Source organism: Hesperophylax consimilis, chromosome 5, assembly GCF_061612785.1.
Source record: "Hesperophylax consimilis isolate HC1 chromosome 5, BYU_Hcon_1.0, whole genome shotgun sequence".
Taxonomy (NCBI): domain Eukaryota; kingdom Metazoa; phylum Arthropoda; class Insecta; order Trichoptera; family Limnephilidae; genus Hesperophylax; species Hesperophylax consimilis.
The window spans coordinates 19215767-19234337 of NC_142840.1; the positions used below are offsets into that span (position 1 = coordinate 19215767).

Genomic DNA, 18571 nt, shown 5'->3' on the forward strand with positions numbered 1-18571 from the left:
GTAGGTAGAACTAGACGTTTCAACGAAATAAAATTCATGTTGGAGAAAAAATACAGATACAATAATCCCAGATGCACATGAGAAGGGAGTAATTAAATCAAATTTAGTGTAGAACATATTTGATATTAGCTCAGAATTGAACTTAAAATCACGACAAAATTAAAAAAAAAAAAAAAAAAAATTGACAGTGTCTAAGTGCATTAGTAGGTACCTACTTACCTACTGAGCGAGTTGAGATATTTAATCCCTGACAAATTTACTTATTTAACCTAGTTAGTAAAATGCTAATTGTGACTTTATCTAGCTCAAATGTGATTGCGGTAAGTCTGCGACATTTGTTAAATGCTGTTTCATTTATTTTTAACCAATACGTAGATAATACTTATTATAAAACAGTAAATCTATTTTTTTAAATCTAAACCGGAAAAAGTCTCCAAAGGTGAGCTATGGCTTTATGGAAATTGCACAGCTCATTCCGTCTGAAAGTCAATGCAAAAATATTCAAAATTGACCATGAGCTATGAAGCTTTAAAAATCAATTTAACTGTCAAAACACAAGACTAGACGCCTTTTTGTTTGTGCAATATAAATCGATTATTAAATAATAAAGATGATTCCGTAGATAGTGTTAAAACTTGGGCGATATCGGACATATAAGATACCTTCTATCTACGGTTTGAATCCACAAACAAAATTGCAATTCATTCTAGAGCTCGTAAAATATTATATCAAATGCATACACGGCAAAACAGCAATAAAGGAGCAATCATAAAACATGAGACTTGATAATATACATCATGTCACGGGAGTATTCGCTTCCTAAAGTTAAAATATGCGATAGCATAATATGTTAACTTCAGTAAATATTTATACTCAGTATAATAGATAAGTGTTAACCCTTCAATTTGACGGGCACTTACAAAAGCATCATAAAGTGTTTCCTAGAGTGAAAAACCTCACTTCCATTAGCATACACATAGATAATACAAAATAATTAAGTTTTTACACATTCCACCAGAGTTAGGAATGCCGGTAGTACAGCAGTGTTTCTGTTATCCTGACTAGATGCAGATAAAATTGCGGATAATTGAAAAGAGCCCCATTAATCACACGAACTTGGTATATGGGGGACATGCTTGACCCCATGTTTTTTGCTTGTAAAATATTTCTTCACCACAAAATAATTGGGATCTGTGCATCGACCAACAAAATTAAGACAGGGCGTGTGGATGTTCAGAATGATTCCGAAACCAAGTTTATTGATTCCAAAATATTGGGTTACGAAAACATTTATCAAAAAGAAAGTGCATTCTTTCGCAGTCAAAAGAACGCAAGAAGCATTTATTTTTATCTATTGTAGGTCTGCGAGGACTATTTTTTTTTTTAATTTTATTAAGTACAGAATATTATATACATTTAAAAATGTTTTGTCTGTCCAACTAGGAGAAATTCCCGTTTTAGGATAGGCAAAATTGAAATAAATTGACAAACAAATTTTATATCTAGGATTATTAAAGAGATGAAAATAATATAAATGTAGTGAAATAATAATAAAATAAGACGTACATGTACATAATAATAAAAGGTTAAAACATAAAAATTTGGTAACCGTTGGTTACATTGCATATTATATACATATTTGTCTCCCAAGATATTATGATTTCGAAGCGAGCCGACGGAATTAGATGGGGATTTTTTTATGAAATTACTCGAAATTTGAAATTATTTGGTGGGCCGAATTATACGATCGAATTTGTAAGACACGTCATATCTAGAGATGATAATATATCGATGTATCTGTGTGATACTGTTACTAAAACTTACTAAAGGTATTTTCAAAAAAATGTTCAACGTTCTTCTATGATACTTCTACATAATTAACTCTGCTACCATTGAATTTTATGTAGACTAATTCATCATTATTTTCGTCAGCTAAACAAATTCGTCGTAGGAATTAAAAGGTTTAGAAAATTTTTGAGCATGATACAGTTATACTATCTATTTATCCCTTTCTTCCTAACCTAACCGAATTTAACCCAACGCCATTCCTCTTTTTTGTTTTATTAACCATTGGCTGATACCCACATACGTTATATATGTTAGATAAGGTTAGGTTAGGAGGGACATGTACATTGTAGAATTTGATCGGAAGCATGTCGACCCAGCCACTCAAAAACTTGCAGTTTTTCGATTGCATTTTGTGTCTGTATAACAATCAAGTACCCTTTATTCACGTCACCATTTTTTTTACAAATAATATTTTTGTCCACCCCGGATAATCGAGATTCAACTGTACCGCATAGCCGTATCACACCAGAGTTTCTAGTTCCTGTCAAGATAACCGAGCGTGACACTGAGCGGAATAATGGAGAGACCCGCGGACTTGTCCTCCGGCGGCTAATTCAGCGCTAACCTTTGTCAATTAAATTATCACCAACACCATCACCGACAACAATGAAGAAAGCGACAGTTTAGTAGCCAGTTGTTATCTTGTACGCTTCACCGGCCAATAAACTGCTGTCCAGTTAACAAATAGCGACCATTTTGTCGCCCGTGACGGTGAATCAATTAAGCGAGGCGTCTGAAATGATAATAATGGCGAAAGTAACTAAAAGCCGAGACAATGGACGCGAAAGGACAGTAAATTGTTAATTAGTAAGTACTGAATCTACGACAGGTAGCAGTGACTTCCCGTCTTAGTTAATTGTTGATCGAAATTGAACCAGTTTCGATCTTAAATACAAAGCAGGAAATCTATTGGTAAGATTGTATAAAAAAATTTGAACTTTCTCGATGCCTCATGTGACAATTTCGATTGGTATGGTCTTTAAAGAAAAGGTCTGATAAAAAAGGAAAGCCTTTGTTGAATAAATATTAGTGAAAAAATAAAATATATTATGAGATAATTAATCATTGTAGAATTTAAAATGAACGAAAGTTCCATTTACAAAATTTATGGTTACAGATGGAAGCGAGTAGATAATAAAATATATAGAGATGTGCCGATTATGATTTTCGCCGACTAGCCGACTAGCCGATTAGTCGGTTGTAATAAGACCGACTAGTCGGCTAAGCCGATTACGGTTTCGGGGATAGTTCTAGGTACCCTGAAATGTCGCGCATGGCCAAAGTGTACCTCTGCTGTCCAGCAAGTTCTGTTTACAGTGAGAAGCTGTTCTCAGAGGCCGGAAACATATATGAAACAAAAAGAAATCGATTGCTACCAGAAAGGCAGAAGCTTTAGTCTTCTTACATCATAATTTACCCTTAATTAAAAAATATAAGTATGTTATAAAAAATATAAGGAGATTATGATATTTTTGGTTGTCACAATTGTGACTTTGATTTGATTAGATTATGTAGGTATGGTTAAAAGAAATATGTTTTTTTCATTTTTTTTTGTTTTTATCAAACAGTTCATGTTTAGAATTTTTGGATATATATATATATAATATATACATATATTACTGTGCATCTTGTACATACAATCTTGATTTAATACATATAACTGAGATTGTTAATTTAAAAAATCTACTTTTTATTTTAATAATAAGAAATACTTATAAATGTTCATTGAAGATAAGAAGATATTATGTTGTTTTTTATGTTAATTAGGATAGATACTAATTTTGTTCAATAAATGTCATAATTATGTTTTCTTTACAAGCAAGTAATTTTAAAAAGTGATTACCAAAGGAAAGATTGCTTTACATTTTTTAATGTATAAGACTGATTATAAAAAGAAAATATATATAATAAAGGTTTTTATTTCATGTAGTTCCCCCGCATTCATATTATTGAGAAATACATACAACGTAAGAAGCCGGATAGTCGGCGCTCTTTGCCGATTAGTCGCCGACTACAATAGTGGCCGGATAGTCGGCTTTACCGACTAGTCGCCGACTAGTCGGAACATCTCTAAAAATATATGATACTGCATAGTATAAGTAAAAAATATTAATGAAAATAATAGATAAACAATAAGAAAATAACAGTTTTTATTTAAACACATTGTAAGATTGGATTTTAAATAATTTAAGGGTAAAGTGGAAAATATCAATATCTCTTAGGGTATTGTAAGATTTGCAGTTACGTTCAAGTAAAAACTTTTGTGCGTATTTCGATTTGAAATGTTGTATAAAAAATAAAGTAGGTATTCAATCTATTGAGTCTAGGACAACGAAATGCAGTCCTTTCTAATAGAGCTGGTGAGTCAATAAGGCAGTTTACAATCTTATACAGAAACAAGTACGTCAGATATATTACACGTACACTATTACACGTACACTGGAGTGGTATGGTTTAATAAATTAACGACTGAGATGAGATTAGAACCGGATTTTAATAAATTTAAAAATAAAATTAACTTCACTACAATAAATAATTTAACGAATTAGAATGACGATGATATCTCACTATATTATTTTATAAATTATTGTATAAAAAAACTAAAATCTCTTCACTTTATATGTTTTTATGATTCTTTTTTTCTTCTATTTACATATGTATGTTAAATTTTATTATTTTCCCTTTACACACGAGTTTTAGACTCTTGTAAAGGTAAACATGTTAATTTTTATTGAAATATGTTCTTACTATGTAAATTTAAACATTATACTGTATTTTATAAAATAAATAAAAATATTAAAAAAAAAATATATATATAACGAAAAAGCAGAAATCACCTGAAAAAACAAAGTTTTTTCTTTACTATAATAAATCAATTTTTACAAATAAATGTATTTATTTTTTTTTGACTGAGGATTGAAGCTTCCTCTCCAGAAACTGGATCTTAACTGCTGTGAACTTTTACATTAACTTTAATTTTTTGTTTGTAAATCTCTGTAATGTCATCCAATTTCAGAGATATGTATGTCCGCATGTGTATTAGGGTGTATCGATTTTTAACTTTTTTTTTGTTTTCAAATTCCAAGTTGAAAAAAAGTTGCTACTAGGTACCACAACTTACCACAAAAAGTTTTGGTTTTTAAAAAAATTTTTAGTCTCCCGCACATAATTTTTTTCAAAAAATCCATAAATCCATTTTTACATATCCATTTTTTATAAAAAAAATCATAAAATCCATTTTTTATTAAAAAAAATCGTTCTTACTTATTTGTATGCCCTCATATTACTGTTTTTTAATTTGGAATAAACACAAAAGTTGCGATTTTATTTTTTTAAATTTAAAAAAAATTTGATATTTTTTGAAAAAAAATCAAACTTTAGGCCTTGTGCGGAAGACCTAAACTTTTTTTAAAAAATCCAAAACTTTTTGTGGTAAGTTGTGGTACCTAGTATCAACTTTTTTTCAACTTGGAATTTGAAAACAAAAAAAAAGTTAAAAATCAATACACCCTAATGTGTATACGTGTTTTCACTAAAAAATGATGGAATGTATGACACCGAAAATGGGTTTATCTGCCGAGTATCAGCTCGATCGGATTTCGGGAAATGGGTTAATTTCCACTTCCAAGATTCCACTTCATTTGTACATTCATACAAGAAAACAAAAGCGAAATTCAAATAGATCTGTTTAAAAAATAATAGTTAAGTACTTATAAACATACCGTAGAATTGCGTTGTTTCTTTTATAATTATAATTTCCTCTTCCATCGGCAGTTACCACATCCGTTTCAATGGTTTAAGTATTACGGTATTTATAGCGAGATTATCAACTTGTAATGATTATAATGTACAAGAACTCTATTGTAGAATATAACTCTACGTTGGTAGCAACCTAATAGAACGTTAGACCATGGTACCTCAGTACTTGGCAAGTTGAGCAACAGGTAATCGAAACCAAATTGTATGGCCAAAGTTGTAGTACGCCTATATGAAAGGTACTACACAATGGGAGATTGGATTATAGATATAAAAAAGACAAGATAGGTGCGTTTGTACCTCTAGTTTTTAGATTTGTTGTTAGTTTAGTATTATTTTGAACAGTGGGAATACGTACACGTGAATAGATTGCAAGTAGGAGCTTGCTTAAATAATCTATATTATAAATAAAAATTATCTTATATCTTCGAAAGTTCTACACCGATATCGCTGAAAATTTCAAAGTTTAATCTTATTAGTGCCAAGAGTGTTTATATAGTGGTTTTAATGGTAGAAGTCGGGGACGCCTGAGGAATACTACATTAGCAATAGGGAAGCATTGCGGGGTCCGCTGGATATAAATAAAATAGCAACACTACAATGAAGACTTTATCGAAAGTCCGAACTGTCCGGAGCCAGCGAGACTACGGCATCCCAAATCGGGGTATGTTACGAGATTTAAGAAAGTGAAGAAGTGATGGAGATGGGTAAGACGAAGGTTGGGAAGTACCTAGCAATACGATTCGATTCTTAATGGTAGTCTTTCACCATGGCGATACTAAGAACAGGTGGATATCTACCACTCTGGTTAGTATCAACACTTTGCCCCAATGGGAACCTGGGAAAGTTAGCCATTACACGAGAACATTTAAAATAAGCACTAATCGTCTGGATTAGGAAAATCATTTAAAAGGGTTCTTTGAAAATGGATTTTGAGATAAAATTTTGTTAGCAATAAGGTATTAACGAGTTCCTAAAACCAATAAAAAAGTTTTGTTCGAAAGACTCATTATTTAATCATTTATCGTTGCAGTTGCTCAGCTTTTTTTATCTATGTGAGAATGATTGACTTGCTTCCAAATAGTTGAATAATGTTATCATAGAATCCTTAAAAAAATAATAAAAACACATTGTCTCTAAATTAACGTAAATTTAAAACATTGAACAAGGAAAATGGTCAACTGCTTCCGTTGTCGCTTGTCGCGGCAAATAAGTTATCTACACAGTAGGTACATATTTGGGACAGAGGTGTAATGTGTTTAAATACAGCACGTGGAAAAATATTTTAAATATATGAAACACGCCGGAATTAAATTGAATCAATGCGGATTAAATTCATGTCGCTTTTCTTATCAGTCTCGAGTAACCTTGACATCATTATGATATTATTATATTAAAATGTGATTCTTTGTAAAGGCACGCCGTTGATAGCTCCGTTACAACCTATCCCGCTTCCTCATAAACGAGGCTTGCAACAGATAGAGTGGTTGCAACGGACGTCTCAGCGGCATGCCGTCGATAGCCCCGTTGTAACTTTTCCGCCTTTCTCATAAACGACGCATCATGCAACAGAAAGAGAGGAAGCAACAGAGTTGTCCGCAGCAGGACAATACTAAACAGATATACCGATAGAAACGCGTTGTAGACTTGTCCGCTTGCCAATTTTTAATCCATGAGTTCACATTTTCCATATTAGAAGAACGAGATATGCTATGTTGGCCGCTGGACCGTGGGCGGAGTACTACCTAATTAGGGTACTTTGAACGGTATCGGGACGTGTACGCACAGAAATCTGTTCTATGTATTAGTGCGGATACCTTAGCGTAAGCGAAGGTGTGCAGTAGTATTGGTGAACAAAACCGGCGACACTCGGCAAAACAATTCCACACAGTATGAACTGCTCATAGCACATCTCGTTCTTCTAATATCTTTGATGGCGATGCACTAGTAATGCAAAATCACGTGTTTTTGGTTTGAAAATTTGGTCGCCTAGAAATGGTTCAGATGCTTTAATTAAATACTGCGAGTAGAATACATCCAGGCCTTTAAAATAATCGAGTATTTTTTAGATAAGTCTTTTTTTAAACCCAGAAAAAAATAATGTATAAGGCCTATGAAAACTGTTTGAAGTTCAAAATCTCCGGTTATGGTTTTATTGTATAATGTGGCAAATTAAGTTATTTATAAAATGATCGAAAAACATTCAAATAATATTTGTGCCTGAATATCCACAAAATAAAATAAAAAGCACTTTTTGGCCATGTTTTTTTCTTGCATAAATCAAAAAAGGTAGATGGTGTTAAGCGGAAATTTAAGCCTTATCGCCATCTACGTAAGGTGTGTTATTGATAGGGGCTCGATTCAAAATATTACACGACGTAGTGCATCGCCTTAATCCAATTTATTGGCGTTTTGGGGGGATGAGAGTAGAAAGTTGAAAATCGACACGGGATCTTCACAGGCATAGCAAAAACATTACATTATTAAGTTTGTTATCAAGTAAAATAAGCCTACCCAGTTCACATTTTTTTAGGACGGTTATTTCACAGAATTAGAACAATTCATCAAATCGTTTCAATTCTGTTATTATGTCATCATGGGCCGGTTGTTATAACTTGGATAATAGCAAAACTTTAATAGTAACTTTGAAATTTGATGAATTGTTCAAATTCTTTTCGTGTTCAGTGCTCAGTGGGGGAATAGTGAATGTGAATTAACTGACTTGATTTTGTGACGCCCCTCACATGGCCAAGCGGAAAAGGGGAATTCACTGAATGACATTATTAATAATAAGTTGCGGCCCTGATCTAACAGCTAACAGCTGATAACAACCTAACAAAGAGCGGGGTCTGTTCGCGTATCGCCATTAGTCAGTCATTGATGCACTAAACTTGCACTGTGTTTACAATTTATCTACCATCAGACGTCATACCTACCCATAAAGTAAAAAGTATAATAGTAATTTCCCCTGTTCTCATTTTTTTGGAAATGTCGTTATAATAGTATAAATGTGTCGTTTCTAGAAGGAGTGACAAGATATGTATTTTGTAGTATTTCTCCCCACAATAACGAAAACCAGTAAAGTTAAAAAAGCATGCTCATTTTATGATAAGTTTTTTAAACATTTTTCTATCTCTATTGTTATTGATAGATGTTCTTATTATTTTTTTGGTTTGACTGATGATTGAACCTTCTGGGTTTGGATTTCCAGATTGGGATTGGAATTAACCGCGCTAACAACTGAGCCAAATCGCAATTTGGTAGGACCGACAATTATTTCGTATATTAACTGCTGTAATGATATCCAATTTCAGAAAAGTGTGTATATGTCTGCTTGTGTATGCGTGATCGCCACCAAGAGAGTAATCGACAACGAGTCTATCTGACGAGTTTTAGCTCGATCGGATGTCGGAAGTGAGTTAATTTCCACTTCCATTTTTCCCATTCATTCAATCAAGCAAACAGAATCGATATTCAATTTAATATTCTAAAAAATGTCGGTACTATCCACAGACATAGGAATTAAAAGTATTTAGTTAAGACACTTTTATAAATGTTCATAATTTACTTCCCAGCAACCAACCAGCTTTGTGTTTCGCGTCCAGACGTTTCTCGATATGATAGTATAATATGTTTCTAAAACTGATCTATATTATACGATGTGAATATGCTTAAAATAAAGTAAAATAATGCTTATATATGGAATGTAATACGACAATTGGGTTTATTCTCTTTTTCACATCTATTTTTACAAGTTTTCATAGTACAAGTCAACATTTTGCCGTGTTATTTCGTAAAATGAACCGATGATGCCTCGACCATAGTTCGCACAAGAATGATGACGTCACGTTTTCAAATTTCACTTGAGGCCATACGCCAGCCCAGCCGGATCCAATGGAACCGGTATGGGGAGTGGGGATAATACGCTTTAAATCACTTAGGGCAGGTCTACTAATATTCATATGTCTATGGTACTATCCAATTAAAATTTTGCATAGGCGTTAGCGTTGTTAACTCCAGTCCCTGGGGAGGATGGTTCAATCCTAAGTAATACCATTTTAAAAGTTCATAGCAGATTACGAAAGTTCAATTCTCAGTCCAGCATACTTTTAGATATTTTTTTTTCTATCGAATGAATTTCTAATAATTACGTTTTTAACAAGGTATATGAATAGAGATTATCTTAAAAAAATACATTCAAGAGTTCAAAAAAATGTCCGAATTTTGCATGTCGATTGAAACGCAAAAATCGCAGTGGAGTCCTTATTTTTTCGTGATGAATTTATTCATTGGTATAATCGAGCAATTTATTTATTAAAGCACGATATCTGATAACTCTAATCAATGTTTTTTTGTTCGTAAGTTTGTAGTCTATGGGTGTTTTATTATTTTCAGTTAGTGCACTTCAGACGACTCTGTCCTTGGTGGTTTTATTAGCACAGTATTAGTTAGCTGTTCCACCGGTTTCTAGACAATACTCAAAAGACTAAAAAAAACTTTAATGTATTTTATGTTGTTTGCTGTTTTCGCCGACTGGTTCGCCTAGGGAGAAAAAACAGCGGGCCAGACCTGCTGCTGTTTCGTAAACAAAATATTCTGCTCAACAAATCAATTTTGACTTTTTTGATGCAATCATATCCCCACTGTTGATATCTGCCAGACCGGCATAGTCCAGTGGTAACGCATTGGACTGCCATTCCGAAGGTCGCGGGTTCGAACCCGGCGTGCGCAAATAAATTTTATTTGATTAATTTGTGTTATTTCACAATTAATTAATTAAAATAATATATAGTATATTTGCGGCACGTTCCAGAGTGGAAGATACTACCAGTATCGCCCTGGTGTAAGACCACCATTCAGAATTGAAACGTTGCTCCAAATGGCTTTAGCCGTGTTTAGTGACCAGATCTGAATAGCCAGGTACTTCCCCACCTTCCTCTTTCCCTTCCCCACTTACCTTCAGCCTCACAACATCCCCCAATTGGGGATGCCATAGTCTCACTGGCTCCAGACGGGAGCAGTTGGGACTCTTGTGAGGTATTCACTATAAAAAATAAAAAAAAAGACCAAAGGGACATAAACTGACATAAGCAGTATTCATTTGCAGTAGTCTAAAGCACTTAATATAAGGTACATTTGTTATTGTTGCTCATTGTTAGAGACACCCATTCATAGCTTTAACTTTTAAGAAATGTAGCATTAATCAATAATTAATTTTTTCAATAAAAACATAGCTTTAATTTTGCGTTTTCATAGCGTTTATAGCTAAATAGGACAACGTCAAGGAATGGGAGTCGGCAAGAGGGTAAAAAAATTAAATTAGCAAAATCACTTGAAACATGTTTATTGTATTATTGATTGAAACTCAGCATGGCACATGTTTCTATAGTAGAGTGTGTCATGTTCGTTCTTCGATCTGTCAATACAAGATTATAGCGACTAAAAAATCTTTTTTACTATCGCTAAAAACACCATTTATCGCTTTAATTCGCGAAAATATCGTTAATGCTATGAATGGTTGTCTCTACTCGTGACTTTCCTCATTTTGTACTTGGAGAAATGGTGACTCATCACTGAGAATCTGAGAAGTCGTCAATATGCAAACATTTTAGAGGTACTGCAGCATTGTTATACAACACCTCCGAGTGTGACAATAATTCCAATACAATGTATAAAACATATAAGCTAGCTAATGTAGTAAGAACTTTAATATTTGCCGTTTTTTTCTAAGTCGCACTTTTAAAATCTTTGAGATGAAATCCAGGTGAAAACTTTATTTATTTTCCTCGCAACAAACTAATGCACACAAATTGAAATGAAAATGTTGACTACCATGGTCGTGATCGAATCAATCTTTATCTTGTCGTGTAATCATTTTATGATTCAGTCACTTAAAATAAAAACGATCGGCGTCCGGAAATTCGTAGTACAAATGATAACCACATCACATTTGGAGTAGATTTTGTGGTGCATCTTTTTTGGATTTGAGCATTTGTTTTAGAGTAAATCGGGTGCAAAGTTAGATTGTCAAATTTGAAATATATCGGTTGTTAGGGGATTAACATCAGCCGCTGTCTTTTAAAATGCTTTGAAGCGTAAAACCTGGCTCCAAAAGTTTTGTTTAACCCTTTAGTTGGCTAAAAAATAGAAAAAAATGAAAAATGCTCAGATCCAAACAACATTTTCTCGATTTCCCTATGTGATGTCGATTCACCAGTTCTCTACTTGTGTTACGAGTTTCTAAACACCGTGTATAAAATATTATTGGTGAAGGTTTTAGCAGACAACGTCACAGAATTTAGCGTGGCAGGACGACTATCCTGCACTACCGTAGTCTGTATACGTAACAAGTTCACCTTGAGAGAGACTTCTAACATCGTGCCATGGATGCTGTAATCTCGAGCCTCTATTGAATCCAGAACGTGAGAATCGTGGCCGCCTGTATTACCATTCAGCGCTCGGCTACAGTCGGCCACCTTGCAAAATCTAAATCGCATTAGATACGCTCTCAAAAATATTAAATCCTCTACCTTATGACTCCGACTTCGGTCTCCATTGTTCTCTGCTTTACGCATTGGTCGTGCAGATGTCAAACCCACGATTTACGGTTAGAATAACTCTTTTTTAATGTCGCAGTAACAGAATTCCGTGTTAGTCTTGAAGTTTACGTACATCGATAAAAAGACCTCCCAGACTTGTGACCAACGAAATTGTTATTTGTCACCCAGACCAAATTTGTCGCCTGAAATATCAATACATCAATCGTCGGCGGCATTTATTTTTACTCGGGAGATATTTTCAATTTGTATTGAAATTTCATATACAATTTTACGCAAAAGTATTGCAAAAGTCTGTTCATATGCCCTGAAAAAAAGTATCAGGCCTATAAAAACAACTTTATAGTTCAAAATCTTTTGCTTACGAACCCACTTTCGGTTATGGTTTAATTGCATAAAGAGGTAAATTAAGTTCTTTAGAAAATCATTGTAAAACATTTGTGCCTGAACTTCGCAAAATAATTATTTATCGCTTTTTGGCGATGTTTTTTTCTTGCATATATCAAAACAGGCGGCTGGTGTTAGGCAGGAATTTAAATCTTATTGCCGTCTACATAAGGAGTATTCTTGCCAGCGGCACGATACCAAAGGTTAGACGACGTGGTGCATCGCCTTAAGCTACTTATCCACGCTCGTCCATGCTCGATGGTTTTGCGTTCATTCGGACTGTCTCTGTTATTCGGATTTGTCTCAAAGTGTGTGGTATTATTGCTCGACGCTTTTTTTTCGATTTCGAGCCAACAACGGCTCGGTGGGAAAAAAGATTCAACGACAGTAATTCTTTCTCGATGTTCGACAAAAAAATTACGATTTAATCATGGTTCCAAGTCAACATGTTTGATCAAGTCAAACCGTCGAGAATGAATATACCGTGTGTACATAGCTTTATAAATAAAGTAATTTAGTTATAATACGAGTACCATCGTGCATCCGGAACGAATTCAAATTATTTCTAAAATGAAGTAAGTTTGGAGAATTAGCAGGTCAGACAGCAAACATAAATGTTTAGTATAAGTATTCAGGGTGTAGCAAACGTCGGCCCCCGCACCACATATATTGTAAAATGCTGTGGGAGACAGTGATGATGCGTACCACGTGGTACAAGTGGGCTCACCTAAAGTTCTTGCAGTAGCGACAGTGCAAGGTTCTTTATGTCAATTTGGGGGGCGGATATGGGTACCGCTATTGGAACCATTCAACACCTCTGCCATAGTTCACCCCAAGTGGTTCGCTACGTTTGGTGACTTAGCAGGGGTGTCAGGGTTCATGGGGTGAGGTTTGTATTGGTGCAGATCTCGGTGGTTGACGCGTCTGCCATCTAATTGCGTGAGGGCCAGATCGGGAGAGGCCGGTTGGGGAGTGACCATTAGACCTCTCCAGCCGGACTTACTCGACAATTGCCTTGCACCGCAGTGGGAGGGATTGATTCAAACGTCTACATCAGTCCTGGACATACTGACCCCCAAATTCCTACCCACCCCTCACACCTTTTCCTTCCGAGAACTTCCACTAAAAAAAAAGATACATTAAACATCCCCAAAGATATATAGACACTGAAAGAAATAATTTTCCCCGGAGTCTCCTGTGTGGAGTTAATGTAATTTTTTTTAAGTAACCGGCAAACAAACAAACAAAATGACATCTACATACTTTTCACTCGATAATCGCTTGTTGAAATTTGTCTGGAAGTCTTGTGTTAATATTTTTTGTTAATGTACGGAGAGAAATCGAACAGAACTTATCAATAAAACATAAATTTAAGAATGTTTCATCGATTTTCCTAGCTAATATGTCATGACGACCCAAAGAAATTGTGTTGTAATGCAAAAATATTCCGATTAACATGAACACGTATTCCGACATCATGATAATATATTCGTAATTTACTAAAAGTTTATCAGAAAACCTGCATTATGCAATAATTTGAAGTGATTAAGGCGACATAAGACTCTAATAACGGGGGTTTGCTCGACGCACACATTTTAATTCTATCTGATGAACGTATTACTAAAATCTCTAATATTTCTACAGGGATCCCTACGGATGCGAGTAATTTATATTTAATTCAATAAAATATGGCTTGAAAAATTTGTAGAACGTTTTTCAACTTCAAAATTAGCGATAAGCGCCAGATTGAACTTCCCGAGGGATCCCCCTAGAAAGATTTGAGGTTTTAGTAATACGTTCATCAGAAATAATTAAAATAAACCCTACGGAAAGACCGATTTTCTAGGCCTGCCAGGGCAAAGTCGACCGTAGGTTCGTCCATTACGCCAGACCGCGCGCAGAATATTGTTGTTACGCGACTTCATCACTTATGTCGTTACGATACCCACTTTATTTTAGAGATTTGATAAGGCAAATTCAACTGCAGGTGTGTCCAATATACATATTTATTGTGCACGGCTGCTTCACTTACGTCTTTAAGATTCTGCTTTTATTTTACGGTATTGTCTCGTCTTAATAAATTAGCAATAGTCATTTTTCTCTGTGTGGCTTAATCAAAATACCTGGTTTTTTGCGCCACTGTCGCCTATCACTGAATCACGATATACCTTTAAATTACGTGGCAAGATAATTTTCGCATTGATTTTAATTGCGGGATTAAAACATTGATTGGGCATTTAATTGCGTTATCTTTAAAAATAGAAATTAGTATTCATCAATATCACTAAAATATTCATTAAATTTATAAAAAATATCATCTGCAGGATTATAAAGAGAAAATTATCGACACGAGATTCGAGATAGAGAGGCGTTATTACGGAATTTACAAGCTAAGGTAAAACAAACTTTAATTACCAGGGTATCTATTACATTTGTGTTTCATTGAATTATTAAATTTAGTGTTAAAATACAGATAATTATTGCGATATCGCTTGAATCGTAAAGGCGGATTTTAACACCTCTGTGTGGAGACGGTCAGACGGACCGTGATTTTTATTCAGCAACACTGTCTACTATAAAAGTGAGATGAAAAGAAAATGTTTTATTAGGCGTATCGTCATTCAGTTGTAAATAATACAGCAGTAGAATTCACACAAATAGATTAGAAACATATCCTGATATGGTCTCACAGAGTGGTAGATACTGTCGGTAAAGCGTTGGTGAAAGACCACCATTCAGAAACAAAACGTTATTTGAAATGGCTTTAGCCATGTTAGGTTATAAGGTCTGAATAGCCAGATACTTTTCCAACCATCCTCTTTCCTATATACTCCCCTACCTCACCTCCTTTATCCTCTCGGAGAGTGAGATTTTTTTAAAAAAACTGTGTCCCAGGAGTGATCATTTTTGAAGGACCTACACGAATAAATAAAAATTAAATGTAAAAACCATAGTTTTTTCAAAATCTAATGTTAAAAAAAAAGATTATTTATTCAATCGTAAGAATCAATGAATTTACATTAAAAATCCGTATTTAGTAACCAGATAAATACATGGTGTCCGGGTATAGTCTGAAATATATTTTTAAAATTTATTTATTAATCTCGATGATACAAATAATATATACATTATGTTTTATTTTTTCTATTATTAAATAATGATCACATTACACTTTTTTAGAGCAAACGCTCGTGTTAAAAGACGTAACATCGTAAGTAGTTAAATAATGTTTTAATATAAATTTTTTCAAACTTTTCAGAAAGAGGCAAAAAAAATAAAAATTTACGAATATTTATACTATCAATCGAAAGTTGTTATTCATTAGCAATTGTGTGTGCCAATAATAAGAATCTGAATATTTTATAATTAGTAACAATATTATATAGGTACATATTTCTAATTAGTAATTATATTATTACATATTTAAATTGTAATTGAACATGTACATCCTGTTAACAAACTGCTTACTTGTATTGTAACGGAATAATACGATAAATAAAAATAAAACAGAAAATGATAAAAGAAGAAGAAAAGAAAACGATATCTTATGTGAGAAATATTACATATAATATAATAATTGAGAAATACTATTGAAAGAGTTTTTATTGTACTGTTAAATTTTGTATACATAATTTGTTTCCAATCTTATATTAATGGGTAATTGGTTAAAACATTTCACTTCAATATGTTTGTAAAGTTGTTTGGCTGTGGCGGTGTTACACCTCTCCTTATTCTTCATCCCCTCCCCACTTTCTATAGCGACTTAACAAGGCGATGTACTACGTCGTGTAATATTTTTAATTGAGCCGCTATTTATTTATTTATTTTTTCATGTTCTCCGTAAAACGGTTATTCACCAATACATTATGGAGAAGATTACAAATTAGACAAAAAGTATAGCAAAACACATAAAAAGGTCAGTTTCACTACTTTGTGACATACGTCAAAAGATAATTGTTAAACTGCCTGTAGGTTACGTTAAAAATGTCGATGGTCAATGCAGACTCGTTGAGCAGTTCAGTCGCTCTGTTGACTGGGGCGTTCTGATAGGCAGAAGTCCTCGCTTTTGGAGCATAAAAAAGGGTATGGGACCTTCCACTATCAATAACAACCCTTACGTAGATGGCGATAAGGTTTAAATTCCCGCTTAATACCATCCGCCTGTTTTGATTTATGCAAGAAAAAAACATGGCCAAAAAGTGCCTTTTATTTTATTTTGTGGATGTTCAGGCATAAATATTTAATTTTTTTCGATCATTTTACAAATAACTTAATTTGCCACATTATACAATAAAATCATAACCGAAAATGGGTTCGTAAGTAGGAGATTTTGAACTTAAAAGCAGTTTTCATAGGCCTTTACATTCATTTTTTCTGGGCTTATAAAAAGACTTATCTAAAAAATACTCGATTATTTCAAAGGCCAAGATGTATTCTACTCGCAGTATTTAATTAAAGCATCTGAAACATTTCTAGGCGACCAAATTTTCAAACCAAAAACACATGATTTTGCATTACTACGTATGGCATCGCCTTAACATAAGAAACTAAACCAACTTGGAGATTCCTTAGATAAAGGCAGTTGTGACTTGTGCGATATCACATAGAAAAAAATACCCATATATACTTTATTATATAGTACAATATTTTTTAAAGGTAAAAATGGTAAAAATCGTTAAAAATTTCATAAAATTCGATAATCTATATAAATAAAACAGTATATTATTTTTTAAAGAAAAACTAATGTTTATAAGACGAGGTTTTTATGGATAACAAATAATTATAAGAAATGATTGGTCGCCCGATAAATCAATACAAGTTGAAAATATCTCCTGAGTAAAAATAATGCCGCCGACGGGAATTGAACCAGTACCTTCTGATGTCGGACATCGGGTGTTTTTATATACCTATATTACATAGATGTGAAAAACAGGACGTAAACTTTTTAGTGAATATTCAAAATACTTGCAATCGGTCATACATCATATTATGTTCGACTGATATTTCAGTGAGCATTTGTGAGTTTTTGAGCACCTCGGAGGAAAGACCGACAAGTCGGATCCGACAGAAATCGATTCACAGTGAACGAATAAATTATATATATATATAAATATAATTTATATATATTACATTTTTGTGGTCCTTTTTTATAATTTCGCGTAAGTTAAAATTTAAAGATTATGACTTTATTTTGTTAACTCTTGCTAACTAAGATTTCTGTTTTACTTTAAGAAAACATTTGAATACGTGTTTTTGAGAGTGGACGCAGATAGCAAGCTATTTCTAAAAGGTCATTCATTCACAGAAATAGTCGTTCTTCAAGCTCAGCTATATTTAAATTGGATGAGTAGATTTGTTTCGCCGGGTCATTTTATTGATAACTGTTCTTTAGTCACCCATTTCCCATATCGTGCACAGACATTATGCAATATGCATGCAAAGAATGCATAATATACAGTGGTGTCATACAATTACCGTAATAATGGGTTTCCAACAACAACAAAAAATCATGTAATAATTACTTTAGTTAAAAAAACAATTTACAAGGGAATACCTACAAGAATACGTTATCTAAATATCCCCGGAAATCTGATGTATTGCTCGATTGGCTACTCATTGGGTTCAACAATTGAATTTTTAACAATTCATGTTTTTGTAATTGTTCAATTTACATTTAGCAATGAGGTATATAGATAGTCAGCTTTGCCACACATATCGGATCATTGTCCGATGCGAGATATCTCGCGCATCAGTCGGTTAAAAGCGCTCGCCGATAAAAAGATAACTTCAAAATGCCTATATGCACGCTGAGATATTGTACAAGTCGTACTGGAAAATATAGGGAAAGCAATGGTATAACCTTTGACCGTTAAGTAGGGTGTTTCCATAATCAGTAGTCATGTAAATTGACTTATTAATGTTGAAAACTCGTGGAGCATTTGCACGGCCGTGGGCGGCTGCTGGTCACCTTGGACTCGTTCGTTGAGTTAGTTCGCGTTCAGAAGGATTCGGGCGACATCGAC

At 33.8% G+C, this 18571-nt stretch overlaps 1 protein-coding gene across 1 annotated transcript in view; it reads right to left on the reverse strand.

Annotated features, from left to right (window-relative positions):
• Nucleotides 1-18571, reverse strand: part of LOC149423605 (phospholipid-transporting ATPase VD) — a 199384-nt gene that overhangs the window by 162541 nt on the left and 18272 nt on the right. The gene's annotated exons all lie outside the window — the stretch shown is intronic.